The sequence below is a fragment of the Gossypium hirsutum genome, chromosome A10, assembly GCF_007990345.1.
Source record: "Gossypium hirsutum isolate 1008001.06 chromosome A10, Gossypium_hirsutum_v2.1, whole genome shotgun sequence".
Classification (NCBI taxonomy): domain Eukaryota; kingdom Viridiplantae; phylum Streptophyta; class Magnoliopsida; order Malvales; family Malvaceae; genus Gossypium; species Gossypium hirsutum.
This window is the reverse complement of record NC_053433.1, coordinates 92,647,011-92,667,931: the sequence shown is the minus strand read 5'-3', so window position 1 is coordinate 92,667,931 and position 20,921 is coordinate 92,647,011.

Sequence of the window (20,921 nt, the reverse complement as noted above, 5' to 3'; positions counted from 1 at the left end):
ACTTGCATGTCAAATTCCCCCCCTAACTAGTAGTGGCCGGCCATGACAAGCATGGTAGACCAAGTGTGATGGGCAAGACATGTCATAGACATGTTGTGTTGGTGCATCATGGGTGGAAAAAAATAAAATAAGGAGCATGGGCATAAAAATAATGAAAGGGAATATGATGAAAACAAAAAAAAAAGTGTGTAGTTGTTTCCCCCCCCCATTGCCGTGAGTTAAAGAAAAGAAAAGAGAAAATTTTGTTCATCCTTTTTCATCTTCATTTGGCCGAAAATTCAAAGGAAGGAGGAAGGAGTTCTTGCTTCATGTTTGGTTTGGAAGAGGATTAGGAGGAGGTTTGGCCATACTTGTATCTAGATCAAGGTATGTTTGAGGTTGTGCCATGAGATTCATGCATGTTTTTAGTTGCTAGCTTGAGTTCTAATTAGCCCATGGTTCAAATATTTGCTATGTCATGGGGATGATATTCGGCCTAGGTAGATTTTGTGTTAATGCCATTGCATGCTAAATATGAAGCTTGTTAATGATGCATGTGATGGTGGATTGATGATTCTTGAATCTTCTTTTTAGCATTTTTGAGTGAGCACATATGTGCATTGGTTGCTAGATGGAGAAGAATCGGCTAGCAAGTTGTGTGCTAAGGCCGAATATAATTTTTGTATATTAATGAGTAATGCATGTGTTAAATTGATGGAAAGGGAGAGGATGCTTTACTAGTGTATATATATGTGTATTAGCCAAGTTTTGAACTTGAAACAAAAGGGTGTTTAGTCAATACAAGTGACCATACTTGTAGAATGTATTAAGTGTTGAAATCGGCCCCAACATAGACATGCATATTCGACCATAGGAAGGAGATTGGTGTTGCATGTATTCGGTTAGAGGCAAGCATATTGATGCTTTTGTCTTGGCTTAGAAAATTCGGCCAAGGGAAAAAAATTAGCTAAAATGTTGAGTTTGATTCATGATTCCGTACATATGTGACTTTAATGTCTAATGTATAAAAATGGGCTAAGTGCCTTGTGTTCCTCTTTCCGATGCTCAAATGATTAAATCAATTTATTTGTTTAATTAAGCTCAAGAGCAAAGGGGAACTAAATCCGATAAAGGGAAGGAAAAAGTGGTCGAATAGCTATCGGAATCGTTCGACAACACCCGAGGTAAGTTCTTGAGTAAAAGAGCTTAAATTATGATTTGATTAGATCATGTTTTAAGCAAATTAAAATCATGCTCTTTGTGTGGCTATTGAGCCGAAATTGCAAGAATGATAAATGTCTTGTGTTTGAGTTTTACTAACGAAAACGAAATACGAATGTGCCATGATTTATTGTTAAATGTGCATGGTTATTTGAATGATGTCCGGGCTAAGTCCCGAAGGCTTTGTGCTAAGTGACCATATCCGGACTAAGATCCGAAGGCATTTGTGCGAGATACTAATTCCGGGCTAAGCCCGAAGGCATTTGTGCGAGTTACTAAATCCGGGTTAAGTCCCGAAGGCAATTGTGCGAGTTACTATAACCGGGCTATGTCCCGAAGGCATTTGAACGAGTAGCTATATCCGGTTAAATTCCGAAGGTACGTGATTTGGGAATGAATGATCTTGCTGTAAAAATTTCAGTAAATACTCTAGAAACATCCCAACATTGAGGTATGTTTCGTATGTGCTTGAATTTAGTTGAGCCCTTACAAATAAGTATTCGCTCAGTTGATAAACGAGCTACCGGCCTTTGGCTAAGTTGATCTTTTGTGTATGTACATAAGGGTTGGTAATGTGAAGCAAGTATGATATCGAAAATTTGTGCATATGAAATTATTCGTTTAGCTATATGAATGCTATACTTTTGTTGTGCTGGAATTCCTTGCTCAAAACTTACTAAGCATAAATTGCTTACTCCGTTTCTTTGATCCTCTATTTTATAGATTTTGGTTCTCCAGCTATCGGACTCGGGATTTTGAAGTCGAAGTCGCCCACACTATCAAAGCCCCCCCTTTTTGGTACAATTTTGGTTGAACTTCGAAATGGCATGTATAGGACTACCCGTTTGTTGTGGGTCATGGACCCTTTGGACTTGTATAATTTTGGATAGCCATGCGAAAATGGCTTATATATGTTTGAGTGTAATGTTATAATCATTTGGTATGGATATGGCTATTGAGAGGTGTGGATAGGCTTGACAAGGATTGGCCATGGGAATGGTTAATCACTATCATAAATTGTGCTACTTATGCAAAAAGGGCTAGTTGAATCATGGAAACTATGAAATAGGTAAAGTCTACCTTAAAGGCAGATGCTGACAGCAGCAGTGATGTAGATTTGGAAATTCACTAAAAATAGTAGGAAAGAAATTAAATAATGAATAAATTATGTAAACGAACCTTGATGAATCTATTTTCATAGGAAAGTAACGAAACAATCATACGGACAGTATGTTAAGAGATATTCAGGTTCTTGTGAGACAGGGCCAGAATGGTTTCTGGATTTCCTGTTCCGACTTTGGAAATTCATTATAAATTAACCAGAGACAATTAGGAGTCAAGCCATATATGTATAGATTCCTCTCTGAGTCTAGTTTCTATAGAAACAAACGGAATCAGTATTGAAGCCCTGTACAGGGAGATATCCAAGTCGTAATGCGCAAAGGTCAGGGTAGTCGATCCATGTAACATGGGAGACTTTGACTAATAAACTGTACTAATTGGCCCAATCAAAAATTCTAGAAAAAAATATGTAGATGGGCACATTAGTCTAGTTTCAGGTAAAATTTACGGAACTGGATTCTGAGTTTCTGAACTCAATATATGATTTTTAAAGCGACTATTACGCAGATTGGCAGTGTCTGGAAAATTTTTAAAGTTTGTTAACACCTTGTGTTCGACTCCGGTGACGGTCTCAGGTTCGGGGTGTTACAGTGTTACATTGAGAAAGTGTTGTGAGAATATGGAAAAAAACATGTCAATAAATCTCTTATTAATTTCATTTGGACTTACTAAGCTATATAGCTTACCCCTTCCTTTTTTCTCATTTTATAGGGTCACTAAGCTAGCTAGAGTTGGAGATCATCGGAGATTCTATCACACTATCTAGCTATTGAAGGGTATAAATGATTTCAAGCATTTTAAGTCTATGGCATGTATAGGGACTTAGTTAATTGGGTATGTGTCCTTTGATTTGGCCAAATGTATTGGTTCATAATGGGAATAGGATTCATTTTGTATATGGGTATGAGATGTGGCTCATATTGGTTATTGGGCTGTAAACCTATTCATATATGCATGCATGTGCTAAAGATTTCATATAGTGTATTCATGTGTGTTTTGTATAGATGAATTGTGAATGTGCCCTAGATTACTTGTTGGTTTTAAAGTGACTAAATTGGCCCATGGATAGACCTTAGCATAAGTGTGAATTGTAAGAATGTGTTAACAATAATCATGGCATGAAGTTGATAAGTTTAAACTAGGCAAAGTACGGTGCCTTGTGCATGAATAAATTGATATGAAATTTCCATGAAAATTGCCATTGAAGTTATGTTCAAGTAAGTGCTAACGAGGGTGCCAAATTGCTTGGTAAATAGCCATTTTCTGGGCCACACGGGCAGAGACACGGCCGTGTATCACGGCCGTGTATCTCATCCGTGTATCACAGCCGTGTATCTCATCCGTGTGGAGGACACAGTCTAGCACACGGGCATGTGACTTGGCTGTGTGACCCTATATCGTTGCTAACATCATAAACAGTGAGTTACACAAGTTAAGGAAACGGGCATGTCCCAAGCCACATGGGCGTGTGTGACCACACGGCCTAACCCACACGGGAGTGTGACTCTCCAAACATGGAAAATTTCCTAAGTGTTGTAAAAAGTTCTTCAGTTCTCGATTTAGTCATGAATCACCCTCGATATATGTTTTGTGCCTCATAAGCCCATATAAGGGACATTATCAATATGAATGAATGTTTTTATTTGAACGAAATTTTATGACCCGATTTTACAAGTATGTGTACGGTTTAGTCTGGTAATGCCTCGTACCTTGTCCCGGCCTTGGACTTAGGAAAGGGGTGTTACATAGCATGTAGTGAAAAAGAAGTATACCTGATAAAGGAAGGTTCACCCCCAAAAGCCTCTCTTGGCATACATAGCATGGGCGGATTTCATTATGTGTAATAAGGAAACGAACCTTAAGAATGTAAATGTAACACCCCTAACCTATAACCGTTGCTGGAACAGGGTTACAGAGCATTACCAGAGTTTACATAATAAAAGAAAAATAATTTATATCATTTACTATTCATATCCGAAACTAATCATATTGTCCTTTGAATGAACCCTCAAGACCTAATTTAAGCATTTGAAACAAGTAGGGACTAAATAGAGATCTCAGAGAATTTTTTGCAAAATTTCAAAATTTTTCTTATATACAAGGGTCACACGCCCGTGTGAGTAAGCCGTGTGGCTCACACGGCCAAGTTACATGCCCTTGTCTTAGGCCGTGTGGGAATTTGATGTGAGGCACATGGTCATGTCCTAGCCCGTGTCCTTACCCATCTAACTCTCTGACTTGGGTCACACGGCCAGCCATATGCCCGTCGTTAGGCCGTGTGGTCAATTTATTTTTTGAAAATTAGGTGCAAGATTCACACAGACAAGGCACACTCCTGTGTCTCTACCCGTGTGCCTAATTCTAAGCATTTTGTTTCTAAATTTTAAGATGCAGGGGACACATGGCCAAACCACATGCCCATGTGCCAGGCCGTGTGTCACACACGGACGTGTGTCTACCCATGTGGACAAAATAAGGTCATTTCCTAGTCCTATTTCTCACCCAAATTTACCATTAACATACAACAACACTTATACACATTCACCAACCAATTCAAGACATTATAACCAAGCTTAATAAAGTATTGTGTAAGATATATTAGCATGTATATTCAAATGATTAAGCTTACCAAATTTTCATTTATGTACTTAAGTAAATTTGTATCATTTATACTAACTCAAATTCATTTACCATTTGATTCATATATCATCTACTACTTAACCATTTCAAAACACATCAAACATAATATGGCCTTATAATTATATACCAAAACATACCACTCTAGCCATTCCAATGGCTAGATTACAAACAACCATTTACATTCCCTCTCTTGTCACCAATAACGTATACATGCCATTATATCAGAGTAGGTTTTATATTTATACCAAAACAAGATGAAGGATAGTGTGATGATGCTCCGACTAATCTCCAACCTTTACGAGCTTCCGAGCACTATAAAATAGAGGAAATAAAACTAAATGCTTAGTAAGTTCATATAATAGGAATTAAACTTACCTATTATATTCATTTTAAAAATATATATAACAATAACATGCTTCCCAACAAATTGGCAAGTTTGCCTAATCACATACACTCAATTAAGCAAGTTAGTCACATATTTCACATGTACAACAAATAAATATGGATGAGCTAATCATGCTACAAACTTTCAAGTATTTTAAAAGCGTTCAAGACATAATTCCTTTAATCTCAAAATTTCTCTTGTCAGGAATTTTATTCGTTGAATTATTGAAATATCGATGGATACTCAGGTAGTATATGCAAGGTATACAAATCAGTGATCCGTCAATTTATGTTTAGGAATACCCATTAGGACACATAATCAAGAACCACACTCTCGAGCCACATATCAGGATGCTAAGATGAGTCACCTAACAGGACGCTTATTTGGGCTAAATAGGAAACTCATAAGAGTTTTAATCGGGAGCTCATAAAGCTTAACAAGTAACTCTGAAGAGTTAATATCAGGGAGCATCGGATAGCCATTTAATAAGGAGTTCAAGCGAACCATGTCAGGAAGCTCATAAGATCCTATATTAGGACGCTCACGTAGAACTACGTTTGTGTCTGCCTTATATGCTAGATCACAACCAATCGAATCATTTAACATGACGCTCATAAAGAGCTGCGATGATGTGCAACATATGCAAAATCACTACTGATCAGGATGCTCGCAGGAACTATATAACAGGATGCTCGAGAAGGCTTTTAATAGGATGCTCATCCGAGCTATAATGTCTGCAACATATGGAGGACTATAATCAATACGAGAAATTATGTATCCATCGAATTTTATTATTCAAACGGAATTTAAATTTTTCTGAAAATTATTGGACACGTGATTATTTCATACATTTATAACATTTTTATAATTCACATAAATACATACCACACTCAATTCAACCATAAAACAAACACAATTTAGTTACACGAACTTACCTCGACACTTGTTCGTGTATAAAAGTCTACTAATATGTTACTTTTTGTTTTCCTTAATCCAATTCCGTATTTGGTCTTTCCGGATCTATATAAATGAATTTAATCTTCAATTCATTATATTTCATATTCAATTGGATTCAATTTACATCTTAGAAAAAATTACCATTTTGCCTTTATACTTTTCATAAATGATAATTTCGTCCCTAGGCTCAAAAAATAAAATTCATACAATTTAATCCTTATTCCAAGCCTAACTGAAGTTTTCATATAACATTTACAGCACTTGTATTTCACAAAATTTAGAATTTTTCCATAACTTTTCATCTTTACAATTTAGTCCCTAAATCATAATTTCATCAAAATTCACTTTATAAAAGTTGTTTATCTATCAACAACTTTTCATTTTCTACCATAAATTTTAAAATTTCAACATATTCATCCATGGAAAAATTTATATACTTTGATATCTTTGCAAATTAATCCCCAAAATAGATAGATTAAGCTATACTAATCTCAAAAATATAAAAATTACTTAAAACGAGACAAAGATACTTACCACATTAAGTTATGAAAGCTTGTTTTCTCTTTCCTAGGGTTTCCATAGAAATTTTGGGGAAGAAGACGATATAAAATGATATTATTTGATATTTATCTATTTATCATCTTTTATTTATTTTAATTTCCAATTTAGTCCTTGTCATTTTTTAATTTTTCTATGGATGATTCATCAAAAATATCTACTAACTTTTCTTTAGCAGTCTAATTACCATATAAAGACTTCTTATTTTGAATCCCATAGCTATTTGATCCTTCTAGCTACTAGATTCAACTTTTTCATTTTATGCAATTTGATCCTTTCCATAATTAAACACATAATTGGTAAAAAAATTTTATCAAAATTTTTATATAACATTTCTATCATAATGCAGACCATGCAATAATATTAAAATAATTTTTCTTTCTAACTTAGATTTGTGGTCCCAAAACCAGTGCTCCAATTTCACTGAAAACGGTTGTTACAACTCTCCCCTCTTAAAGATTTTTTGTCCTCAAAAATCTTACCGGTAAAGAGATTTAGATATTGCTTTCTCATGGTATCCACCGGCTCCCAGGTTGTAATAGCCTATTTTTAGTCAAATCAGAACAGTGGTTGTGGGACCACAAATTCGAGGTCCAAAGAATTATTTTATTATTATTTTAATGTCTAAAGCATGTTAGTAGTCTAGTAGAAAATTTTCATTAAGAAATTTTACCGTTAGCATGCTTAATTCGATAAAAAAGACTAAATCACGTAAAGTGCAAAAGTTGGGTCCTAATAGTTAAAGGGGTCTAATAGCTATGGAACTTTAAAGTGAAGGTCTTTATGTTATAATTAAACCATCCATAATGTGAGTGGACATATATGGACATATTATTAAGTGTTTTAAACGTTTTTAGTTAAGGTTAATATAGTAAATTAGTAAATAACTTAGTAAAATATTGAATAACATAAAAAAATCATCATTTTCTCTTCTTCACCACTGAAATTAAGAAACAAAAACCTCCATGGATGCATGCTAGGTTCGGCCAAGCTTCCGTTGTCCAATTAGGTACGATTTTTATCACATTTTTAATTATTTCTATGTTTTTAGAGTCGTCGCAGCTTAATCTAGTAAGCCCAAGGACTAATTTGAAAAATTGTTAAAAGTTTAGGGTTCTACCATTGATGAATATGTATTTATTTTGATTTTTGATGATAGAAAATGAATAGTTGTTTTTAGATAAACAACATTTGTTAACTGATTTTTGATAAAATTGTCAATTAGAGATTAAATTGAGAAATGCGATAAATTGTGTAGTAAATCTGTTAAATAATGAAAAGTATGGGCTGCTATGAGTATAGGTGAAATTCGACTTGCATGGGTGTGGACCTAAATGCATGAATTTGCATTTTTATGAGCTAGGGACTGAATTGTAAAGAAATTGAAATATTAGGGGCAAAATTTTAATTTTGCTGTAAAATGATTTTTAGGTTAAATTGAATAGAATGATATTTAAATAAGTTAAATTTGATTACATTTAGATCAAGAAAAGCGAAGTTCGAAATTAGATCAGGGGAAAAACAAAATAGTGGATTGACAACTCGATTCTCTCTGTATAAATTCGAGGTAAGTTTATATGTTAATAAACATTAATGTAATTGTGTTTTAAGTGCTTTATAATTGTATTGTTAGTGAATACGACCTTACAAAAATGTTCGACAAAGAATTTGATACGTGTGAAATCTCGGTTGAACCTTAGGAATAGATTAGGATACAAATGACATGTCATTAGAGGTTATTGTATTTTGGGTGCTAGTCCGTACGATCCACTGGTGGCTGAGGTTTTTGGCATGTATTGCAGATTCTTGTTAGCTTATGTGAGCAGCACCGTGTAGTTACATCTTGATTGTTAGCTTGTGTGAGTAGACCCATTGATAGCTTGAGAGTGAGCATTATATGAGATATGAGATTGAGATGGCTTCAGCCATGTATTGGCACTTAGGGTAGGAGATTCTCGAGTATCCAATATTATTCCAAATGGTTCAATGGGTATATTGAAGATAGGAAAAGGTAAGAGATTGATATGTATCAGCTCAGGTATGTACATAAATCGTATAAGCATCGAATCTATGAAATTCGTGAGTTACATGATTTACTATATGGATGAACATATGTTAGCCCTGTGGTTAAATTGAATTGTAGTGTATTATGATAGATAACTTAATTTGTGAATGATTGGTAAGTTATATTTATTAATCATACAAGCTTACTAAACTTTATAGCTTACTTTGTTTACTTTTCTATGTTTTAGAGTGATTTCAAAGCTTGCTCGGATTGGAAGTAGTCAGAGATCGCATCACACTATCCAGCTATCATTTTGGTACTTTTGAACTTGTGTACTTGGTTATATGGCATGTATAGGTGTTGTGGTTGATATGGCCTATATGTTGGTAATGTATTTAGCCAATTGATTTGGCTTGTAAATGAAGTATGTTTTGGTTGTGTATAGCCATGTGATTTGGCTTATTTTGCTATGCTTGGTGATGTATATATATGAGCAAATAACCTTTTTGTTATGTGGTTTAAAATTGCTATGTGAATACTTGTTGTGAATTGGTATTTTGAGTTCCAAATAGTTGAATTTTGAGATATGGTATGCATGTGGTTTTAGGCAAAATAATCCATAGTTGAAAGTGACCATTTAGGTAATTTTTAAATGTGTAATTGGTATGTTTTGAATTGGAAAAACATGATATTATGAGCAATATAGTTGTTGGTATGGAAATAGCATGATTTAGGCTTAGTTGTTTGAATCTCTTTTGATGCTATGTTATATGCCATTTGACATGTTTAGGTTGATGCAAATTTGGGTGAGAAAGATAGCTTGGATAATAGCTTATTTTTGTCCACACGAGCAGAGACATAGGCGTGTGTCCCCTGATGTTTATTAAGAAACCAAGTCAGTAGCTCCACATGGCTTAGCACACGGGCGTGTGACTTGGCCGTGTGGCATAAGTCAGTATACCCTGCAGTTTTACCATGGCCTAGCATACGACCTGGCACATGGGCGTGTGAGGCCATTTCAAAGGGTACACGGGCTAGTCACACGGGCATGTAGTTAGCCGTGTAACCCAAGTCAGGGAGTTACATTGGGTAAGACACGGGATGGGACACGACCATGTGATCCATTTCAAATATCCATACGGCCTGTGACACGGGCATGTCTTTAGCCGTGTGAGAATACGACTAGGCCATACAGGCATGTGTCCCCTGTACTTTGAAAATTTTCTATGTTTTCCAAAATTTTTCCTATATTTTAGGTTTAGTCCCAAACCACTTCTAATGTTTGGTTTTGGCCTCGAAGGCTCGTGTAGGGACTATATGATTGCATTTGTATGGATTTTAATTATATTAGAATTATAATTTGAATTATACTATTGTTTATGAGATTAGTCTAGTAATACTTCGTAACCTTATCCCAGTGACGGATACGGGTTAGGTGTGTTACATTTATTGGTATCAGAGCCACATTTTAGTCGATTCTAGGACTAACATAGCGTATCTGAGTCTAGCTATACATGCCATATACAACCTGCGATAGTGTGATATCTCCTGACAGTTTTAAATCATGCTTTCATATAGTAATAGATCTTAATCGAACAGTTGTTGATGATGTAGAAAGTAATACGCCAGCCTCTATTCACGAAGTAGCGCAATCTAAATCGAGACCTTTATCTGGGAATCAGGGAGGAAAGGCCAAGGAAGCCTTCTCCCAAATGATGAACGAATGGTTCACTGAGTTTGTCCGAATGAATCTGGCTACTCAACAACCTCCACGCCCACCTATTCCTCATCAGTTCCTGTAGCTCATCAATGTTTGGAACCTTTACATTTGAACAAGCCGCCTTTTGATAAAATTTGAAAATATGGGGCTAAAGAGTTTAGAGCTAAAGTTGATGATGATATTGAGAGATCTGAGTTTTGGCTTGAGAATACGATTCGGGTATTTGATGAACTGTCTTGCACGCCAGCTAAATGTGTTAAATGCGTTGTATCACTTCTGAAAGATACTGCATAACAGTGGTGGAACACTTTGATATTTATGGTGCTGAGAGAAATAGTCATGTGGGGATTCTTTCAGACCAAGTTCAGAAAGAAATACATAAGCCAGTGGTTTCTCGATCAAAAGTGCAAAGAATTTTTAAAGTTAAAATAAGGTCGTATGACTCTGACTGAGTAAGAAGAGAATTCATGAGACTAAGTAAATACACTCGAGAATGTGTCTCCACTGAGTAAATTATGTGTAAGCGATTCGAAGATGAGTTGAACGAAGACATTAAACTTCTAGTCGGGATTCTTGAATTGAAAGAATTTGTTGTGTTAGTTGGTGAGCTTGCAAAGCCGAGGAACTTGGCAAAGAAAAGAGAAAGTTGATTTTGAGGCTAGAGATTTGAGAAAGAGGCCAATGAGTAAACCCTATCATTCTTTTTCAAAGCAATCACGGGATTCGTATAATTGTTCGAATGCTTCAGTGGGGTATTCTAATAGAGATCATGAGAAGTAATACACGAGTCCTAAAGCTTAAGCCACTTCAGTATCGAGTGTTGGTAGTGTTAAAACCTACAAACCTAAATGTCAAAAGTGTGGAAGATAGCGTTTTAGAGATTTCTGGATGAATAACAAAGCTTGTTTTAGATGTGGCTCGCAAGATCATTTTATTCAAGATTGTCCTGAGTTACATTAGAAAGACAAATTTCTGAATACAAGACCGAGCAATACAGCTGCTAGAGGGAAACCACCTCGAAATACGAGAAATGTGACTAGTAGCAAAGGTATAATAAAGGACTCTATTGTGAGATTTGAGGCTCGAGCGCTAGCCAGAGCTTACGCTATTCGTGCTCACGAAGATGCGTCATCACTAGATGTTATCAGGTACATTTTCTCTTTATGACACTGATGTAATTGATCTAATTGATCCTGGGTCGACCCATTCATATGTCTGTATGAATTTAGTTTCTAGTAAGAGTTTACCTATTGAGTCAACTGAATTTGTAATTAAAGTATCAAACCCCTTAGGCAAATATGTCCTAGTTGATAATGTTTGCAAGAATTGTCCTTTGATGACTCGTGTTACTATTTACCAGTTGATTTGATGCTTTTATCGTTTGATGAATTTGATGTGATCTTGGGTATGGATTAGTTGACTCTGCATGATGTTGTTATCAATTGTAGGCGAAAGACTATTGAGTTGAAATGCCATAATAATGAAATTCTTCGAATTGAATCTAATGAGTTGAGTGGATTGCCTATAGTGATATTGACGATGTTAGCTCAGAAATATGTGAGGAAAGGTTACGATGCTTATCTTGCATATGTACTGGATACAAAAGTGTCAGAATCGAAGATTGAATCAATGTAAGTGGTTTGTGAATATCCGGATGTGTTTCCAGAAGAATTACCTTGGTTGCCATCGATCACAGAAGTTGAATTTGCTATTGTATTAGTACCGAAAACATCACCGATATTTATAGCTCCGTACAGAATGGCTCCAACAGAGTTCAAAGAATCGAATGCTCAGTTGCAAGAGTTGGCGAATAGAGGTTTTGTGCGAACTAGTTTTTCGCCTTGGGGTGCACCACTTTTATTCGTAAGAAGAAAGATAGATCAATGAGATTGTGTATAGATTATCGTCAGCTTAACAAGGTTACAATTAAAAATAAGTATAATTTGCTGAGAATTGATGATTTGCTCGATCAGTTGAAAGGAGCAACAGTATTTTCAAAGATTGATTTACGATCTGGCTATATTCAATTATGGATTAAAGATTCGGATGTCCGAAAACTGCATTCAGAACCAGGTACAGGCATTATGAATTTCTTTTTATGGCATTCGGATTAACTAATGCTCATGCAGTATTAATGGATTTGATGAATTGAATCTTTAGACCGTACTTAGATAGATTTGTTTTTGTATTTATCGATGTAGACAGATTTGTTTTTGTATTTATCGATGAAATTCTAATCTATTCCTGAAATGAATCTGAGCATGTTGAACATTTAAGGATTATATTACAAACATTGAGAGATAAGCAACTGTTTGCTAAATTCAGCAAATGCGAGTTTTAGCTTCAAAAGGTTGGATTTTTGGGACATATTATTTTAGCGGAAGGCATCCGAGTTGATCCGAGAAAGATTTCAACAATTGTTGACTGGAAACCGCCAAGAAAATATCCAAAGTCAGAAGTTTTCTGGGACTATCAGGCTATTATAGGTGTTTTATAAAAGGATTCTCGATGATTGCTACATCTATGACTCGATTGTTACAGAAAGGTGTGAAGTTTGAGTGATCCGGGAAATGCCAACAGAGTTTTGAACAATTGAAAGCACTATTAACTGAAGCACTAGTTTTAGTTCAGCCTAAGTCGGGTAAAAAATTTGTGATTTTCAGTGATACGTTATTGAACGGTTTTGGATGTGTTTTGATGCAAGAAGGCAAAGTGTTAGCTTATGATTCTAGACAATTGAAGCCGCATGAAAAGAATTATCCAACACACGATTTAAAGTTGGTTGCTATTGTGTTTGCATTGAAAATTTGACGACATCATTTCTTTGGTGAGAAGTGTCATATTTTTACCGATCACAAGAGCTTGAAGTATCTAATGTCTCAGAAAGATTTGAATTTGCAACAACAAAGATGGCTCGAGTTGTTGAACGACTATGAGTTAGTGATTGATTATCATCCGGGGAAAGTGAATGTAGTTACGGATGCTCTGAGTAGAAAATCTTTATTTGCTTTGCGGGCGATGAACACACAATTAACTTTGTCTGATAATGGTTTGATTTTAGCTGAGTTAAAAGCTAAACCGGTATTTCTTCAGCAAATTTGTGAAGCTAAGAAATGTGACAATGAATTGCAAGCTAAAAGAGTACATTGTGAGTCAACTACTGATTCAGAATATCAGATCGGATCTGATGATTGTTTGCTGTTCCGAGGTAGAATTTGTGTACTGAGAAATTCTGAGCTCATTCAGAAAATTCTACACAAAGAACATAGTGGTAGCTTGTTTGTTCATCCGAGGAGTACTAAGATGTACAATGATTTGAAACAGTTGTACTAGTGGTCAGGCATGAAATAAGACATTTTAGAATTTGTGTCGAGATACTTGGTTTGTCAACAAGTCAAAGATGAACATCAAGTGCTATCAGGACTACGACAGCCAGTGATGATACCATAGTGGAAATGGGATAGAGTTATGATGGATTTCATATCGGGATTACCCTTATAAAAAGAAATGTATTGTTTGGGTTATTGTTGATTGACTGACGAAATCTGCAGATTTCATTCCAGTATGTATAGAATTTTCACTCAAGAGATTAGTTGAATTGTACATCTCTAATATTGTTAGATTGCACAGAGTGCCAGTCTCAATTATTTCGGATAGAGGTCCAAAGTTTACATCGCGATTTTGGAAGAAATTGCAAGAAGCTTTGGGAACGCGGTTACAATTTAGTACTGCATTTCATCCCCAAACTAATGGTCAATCCGAGAGAATTATACAGATTCTTGAAGATATGCTTCATTGCTGTGTTTTAAAGTTTGACGGCAATTGGGAAAAACATTTATCGTTGGTTGAATTCACATATAACAATAGTATTCAATCGAGCAAAAAGATGGCACCGTATGAAGCTTTATACAGTCGTAAAGGTCGAACTCCATTACAATGGACCGAGCTTAGTGAGAAAAAGATTCACAGGGTTGATTTGATTAGAGAGACCGAAGAGAAGTGAAAGTAATTCGCGGTAGTTTGAAAGCAGCTTCAGATCGATAGAAATTGTATGCGAAATTGAAACGTAAAGACATTGAATTTCAAATCAGTGATAGAGTATTTTTGGAAGTATCACCACGGAGAAAGATTCTTCAATTTGGTCACAAAGGAAAATTGAGTCAGCGCTTTATCGGACCGCATGAGATTATCGAGAGAATAAGGCTAGTAGCCTAATGGCTAGCTTTACCGTCAGAATTAGAAAAGATCATAGATCAGATCCGTCACATGTAATTTCTCCAACAGAAGTTGAAATTCAGCCTGACCTGTCGTATAATGAAGAACCGAGCAAAATTTTGGTCCGAGAGATTAAAGAATTAAGAAATAAAAGTATAGCTTTAGTGAAGGTTCTATGGCAACATCACGGTGTTGAAGAGGTTACGTGGGAACTCGAGGAATCTATGAGAAAATAGTACCCTAACTATTTTCTGCTAAGATTTTCTGGGACGAAAATTCCTAAGGGGGAGAGTAGTAACAACTCGTTTTTAGTCAAATCAAAATAGTAGTTTTGGGACCACAAATTCGAGGTCAAAATAATTATTTTATTATTTTAATGTCTACAGCATGTTAGTAGTCTAGTATAAAAATTTCATTAAGAAATTTTACCGTTTGCATGCTTAATTCGATAAAAAGGTCTAAATCACGTAGAGTGCAAAAGTTGGGTTCTAATAGTTAAAGGGGTCTAATAGCTGTAGAAATTTAAAGTGAAGGTCCTTATGTTGTAATTAAACCATCCATAATGTGAGTGGACATATATGGACCTATTATTAAGTGTTTTAAACGTTTTTAGTTAAGGTTAATATAGTAAATTAGTAAATAACTTAGTAAAATATTGAATAACATAAAAATATCATCATTTTTTTCTTCTTCACCACCAAAAATAAGAAACAAAAACCTCTGTAGATGCATGATAGGTTTGGCCAAGCTTCTGTTGTCCAATTAGGTACGATTTTTGTCCCATTTTTAATGATTTTTATGTTTTCGGAGTTGTTGTAGCTTAATCTAGCAGCACAGGGACTAATTTACAAAACTGTTAAAAGTCTAGGGTTCTACCATTGATGAATATGTATGTGTTTTGATGTTTGATGATAGAAAATGAATGGTTGTTGTTAGATAAACAACATTTGTTAACTGATTTTTGATAAAATTGTCAATTAGGGATTAAATTGAGAAATGTGATAAATTCTGTGGTAAATGTGTGAAACAATGAAAAGTATGGGTTGCTATGAGTATAGGTGAATTTTAGCTAGCATGGGTGTGGACTTAATTGCATGAATTTGTATTTTTATGAGCTAGGGACTAAATTGTAAAGAAATTGAAATATTAGGGGCAGAAGTGTAATTTTGCCATAATATGATTTTTGGGTTAAATTGAATAGAATGATATTTAAATAAGTTAAATTTGACTATATTTAGATCAAGAAAAGCGACGTTCAGAATTAGATCGGGCGAAAAACAAAATAGTGGATTGATAGCTTGATTCTCTCCGTATAAATTTGAGGTAAGTTCATATGTTAGTACGCATTAATGTGATTGTGTTTTAAATGCTTTATAATTATACTATTAATGAATACGACTTTATCAAAATGTTCGACAAAGAATTTGCTACGTGTGAAATCTCAGTTGAACCTTAGGAATAGATTAGGATACAAATGACATGTTATTAGGGGTTATTGTGTTTTGGGTGCTGGTCTGTACGTTCTGCTGGTGGCTGAGTTTTTTGGCATGTGTTGCGGATTCTCGTCAACTTGTGTGAGTAGCATCGTGTAGTTACATCTTGAACTCCAGCTTGTGTGAGCAGAACCGTTGATATCTCGAGAGTGAGCATTATATGAAATATGAGATTGAGATGGCTTCGGCAATGTATTGGCACTTAGGGTGCGAGATTCCCGAGTATCCTATATTATTCGAAATTGTTCAACAGGTATATTAAAGGTAGGAAAGGGTAAGAGATTGATATGCATCAGCTCAGGTATGCACGTAAATCGTATAAGCATCAAATCTATGAAATTTGTGAGTTACATGATTTACTATATGGATGAACATATGCTAGCCTTGTAGTTAAATTGAATTGTAAATTGAATTGTAGTGTACTATGATAGATAACTTAATTTTTGAATGATTGGTAAGTTATATTTATTAATCATACGAGCTTACTAAGCTTTATAGCTTACTTTGTTTACTTTTCTGTGTTTTATTGTGATTTCAAAGCTATCTCATCACACTATCTAGCTGTCATTTTTGTACTTTTAAACTTGTGTACTTGGTTATATGGCATGTATAGGTGTTGTGGTTGATATGGCCTATATGTTGGTAATGTATTTAGCCAATTGGTTTGGATTGTAAATGAAGTATGTTTTGGTTATGTGTATAGCCATGTGATTTGGCTTATTTTGGTATACTTAGTGAAATATATTTTTGAGCAAATAGCCCTTTTGTGTGGTTTAAAATTGCTATGTGAATTCTTGCTGTGAATTGGTATTTTGAGTACCAAATGGTTGAATCTTGAGATATGGTATGCTTGTGGTTTTAGGCAAAATAATGCATAGTGGAAAGTGACCATTTAGTTGATTTTTAGATGTGAAATTGGCAAAACATGATGTTATGAGCAATATGGTTGTTGGTATGGAAATAGCATGATTTAGGCTTAGTTGAGATTGGTTTGAATGTCTTTTGATGCTATGTTATATGCCCTTTGACATGTTCAGGTTGATGCAAATTTGGGTGAGAAAGATGGCTTGGAAAGTAGCTTATTTTTGTCCATACGGGCAAAGACACGGGAGTGTGTCTCAGTCGTGTGTGACACACAGTTAGGTGACACTGCCATGTGTCCTCAGATGTTTATTTTGAAACCAAGTCAGTAGCTCCACACTACTTAGCACACAGGCATGTGACTTGGTCGTGTGGCATAAGGCAGTATACCTTACAGTTTTAGCACGACCTAGCACACGACCTGCCACACGAGCGTGTGAGGCCTTTTTGAAAGGTACACGACGCTAGTCACACGGGCGTGTGGTTGGCCATGTGACCCAATTCAGGGAGTTGTAGAGGGTAAGACACGGGCTGGGACACAGCCATGTGATCCTTTTTTGAATGTCCATACAGCCCATGACACGAGTGTGTCTTTAGTCATGTGTGACACACAGCTGGGCCACATGGGCGTGTGTCCCTTGTACTTTGAAAATTTTTTATGTTTTCCAAAATTTTTCCTAAGTTTTAGGTTTAGTCTCGAACCACTTTTAATGTTTTTTTTTGGCCTCAAGGGCTTGTGTAGGGACTATATGATTGTATTTGTATGGATTTTAATTGATATGAGAATTGTAATTTTAATTGTATGATTGTTTATGAGATTAGTCCGGTAATTATTCGTATCCCTATTCTGGTGACGGATACGAGTTAGGGGTGTTACACAGGTAGCTTCTTCTATTCCATGTCGTTGCCAAAGAACCTTTACCAAAGCTACCTTTTATTTTTTAACTCTTTTGTCTCACGTGATAGGATTTTGATTGGTTCCTCTCTGTAAGTCATATCAGGCTAAATCTCAACTTCCATCAAAGAAATAACATGTGAAGGATCTGATCGATACCGTCGTAATATAGACACATGAAAAATATTATATTCTGTCGAGTTCTACTGGTAATGCCAACCGATATGCAATAGGTCCGATTCTTTCAGTAATCTCTAATGCCTGATAAATTGTGGACTCAATTTTCCTTTTCGACCAAACCAGAGAACATTTTTCCAAGTGATACTTTCAAGAATACCTTATCATAGACCTAAAATTCTATTTTTTTCGTTTAAAATCAGCATAACATTTTTTTACGATCGGAGGCTGCTTTAAAACTATCCCGAATCACCTTTACCTTTTCTTTTGTTTCACGAATCAAATCAACTCTGTGTATCTTCTTCTCACTAAGCTCTATCCAATACAATGGAGTTCTACATTTACGACCAAATAGAGCTTCACATAGTGCCATTTTGATACTAGACTGATAACTATTATTGTAAGAAAATTCAACTAAAGGCATATATTTTTCCAAGCTAGCTTCAAATTCTAGCACACAATACCGTAGCATATCTTCCAAAATCTGTATAACACGCTCGGATTGTCCATCAATCTGAGGATGGAATGCAGTGCTAAAAGGTAACTGTGTACCCAAAGCTTCTTGCAATTTATTCCAAAATTGGGATGTAAATCAAGGATTTCTGTCTGAAATAATAGAGACAAGCCCTCTGTTCAATCTGATAATCTTAGAAATATATAATTCAGCAAATCTTTCCAAGGAAAAATCCATACGTTCTGGAATAAAGTGTACAGACTTTGTCAACCAGTCGACGATTACCCAAATCGCATATTTCTTTTTCGAAGATAGGGGTAATCCCAATACAAAATTCATAGTATTTTTTTTCATTTCTATTCCAGAATCGTAACTGTCTGTAATAATCCTGAAGGCACATGATGTTCAGCTTTTACTTGCTGACATATCAAACAATTAGATACAAATTTAGAAATATCTCGTTTCATTCCTGGCCACTAATACATCATTTTCAAATCATTGTACGTTTTGTTACTACCAGGATGAATAGACATGATACCATTATGAGCTTCATTTAGAATCTTCTATACCAGTTCTGAGTTCTTTGGTACACATATTCTGCCTCTGAATAACAAAGAACCATCAGACCCAATCTGAAATTCTGAATCAAGATTCAACTTATACTGTTCTCGTTTAGCTTGTAATTCTTCATCACCCTTCTGAGTTTCACAGATCTATTGCAAAAATGTTGATTTAGCTTTTAACTCAGCTATAATTGAACCATAATCTAACAATGACAATTGAGTATTCATTTCTCACAAGGCAAATAAAGACTTTCTACTTAGGGGATCAGCAACCACATTAGCTTTTCCCGGATGATAGTCAATAACAAGATCATAATCTTTCAATAATTCAAGCCACTTGTGCTGTCTTAAGTTCAAGTGTTTTTGCGACATCGGATACTTCAAACATTTATGATCTATGAATATGTGGCACTTTTCACCAAATAGGTAATGCCACCAAATTTTCAATGCAAAAACAATGGCTACCAACTCCAAATCATGTGTCGGATAATATTTTTCATGTGGTTTTAGATGTCTAGAAGCAAAGGCTATTACTTTACCTTCATGCATCAATACACAGCCTAAACCATTTAATGACGTATCACTGTAAATTATAAATTCTTTACCTGATTCAGGTTGAGCTAACGCAGGTGCTTCAGTCAACAAGGCTTTTAATCTGTCAAAACTCTGTTAGCATTTATTAGACCACTCAAATTTTACATCTTTCTACAACAATTGAGTCATTGGAAAAGCTATCATTGAGAACCCTTTAACAAACCTCTGATAATATCTTGGTAGTCCTAGAAATCTTCTGACTTCAGAAACATTCTTCGGTAGTTTTCAATTAACAATTGTTGAATTTACTCAGATCCACCCTAATACCTTCAGTAGATACTATATGTCTGAGAAAACCAACTTCCCGTAGCCAAAACTCATATTTACTTAATTTAGCATACAATTGTTTCTCACGTAGTGTTTGTAGCAATATTCTCAAATGATTGGAATGCTCATTTTCATCTCGAAAATATACCAAAATATCATCAATAAATACCACCACAAACTTGTCTAGATTCGGTCTGAAAATTTTATTCATTAAATCCATGAATACTGCAGGTGCATTTGTCAAACCAAACAACATCACAAGAAACTCATAGTGTCCATACTTGGTTCTGAAAGCTGTCTTTGGTACATTTGAGTCTTTCACTCGCAACTGATAGTATCCAGAACGGAGATCTATTTTAGAGAACACAGTGGCATCTTTCAGCTGATCAAACAAGTCATCAATTTGAGGCAATGGATACTTGTTCTTTATTGTGACTTTTTTAAGCTATCTATAATCAATACAGAACCTCAAAGATCTATATTTCTTCTTTACAAACAGAACCGGTGCACCCCAAAGTGAATGACTAGGTAGAGCAAAGCCCCTGTCACTAAGTTCTTGCAATTGTGCTTTCAACTCTTTTTATTCCGTTATGGCTATTTTACAAGGTGCTACTGATATCGGAGTTGTTCAGGGAACAAGATCTATAGAAAATTCCACCTCTTTAACTGGCGGTAATCAGGGTAATTCTTCTAGAAAAACATTAGGAAACTCACAAATAACTGGGGCTGACTTAATCTTCAAGTCAGATACTTTAGTATCCAACACATATGCAAGATAAGTATCATACCCCTTTCTGATATATTTCTGTGTTGTT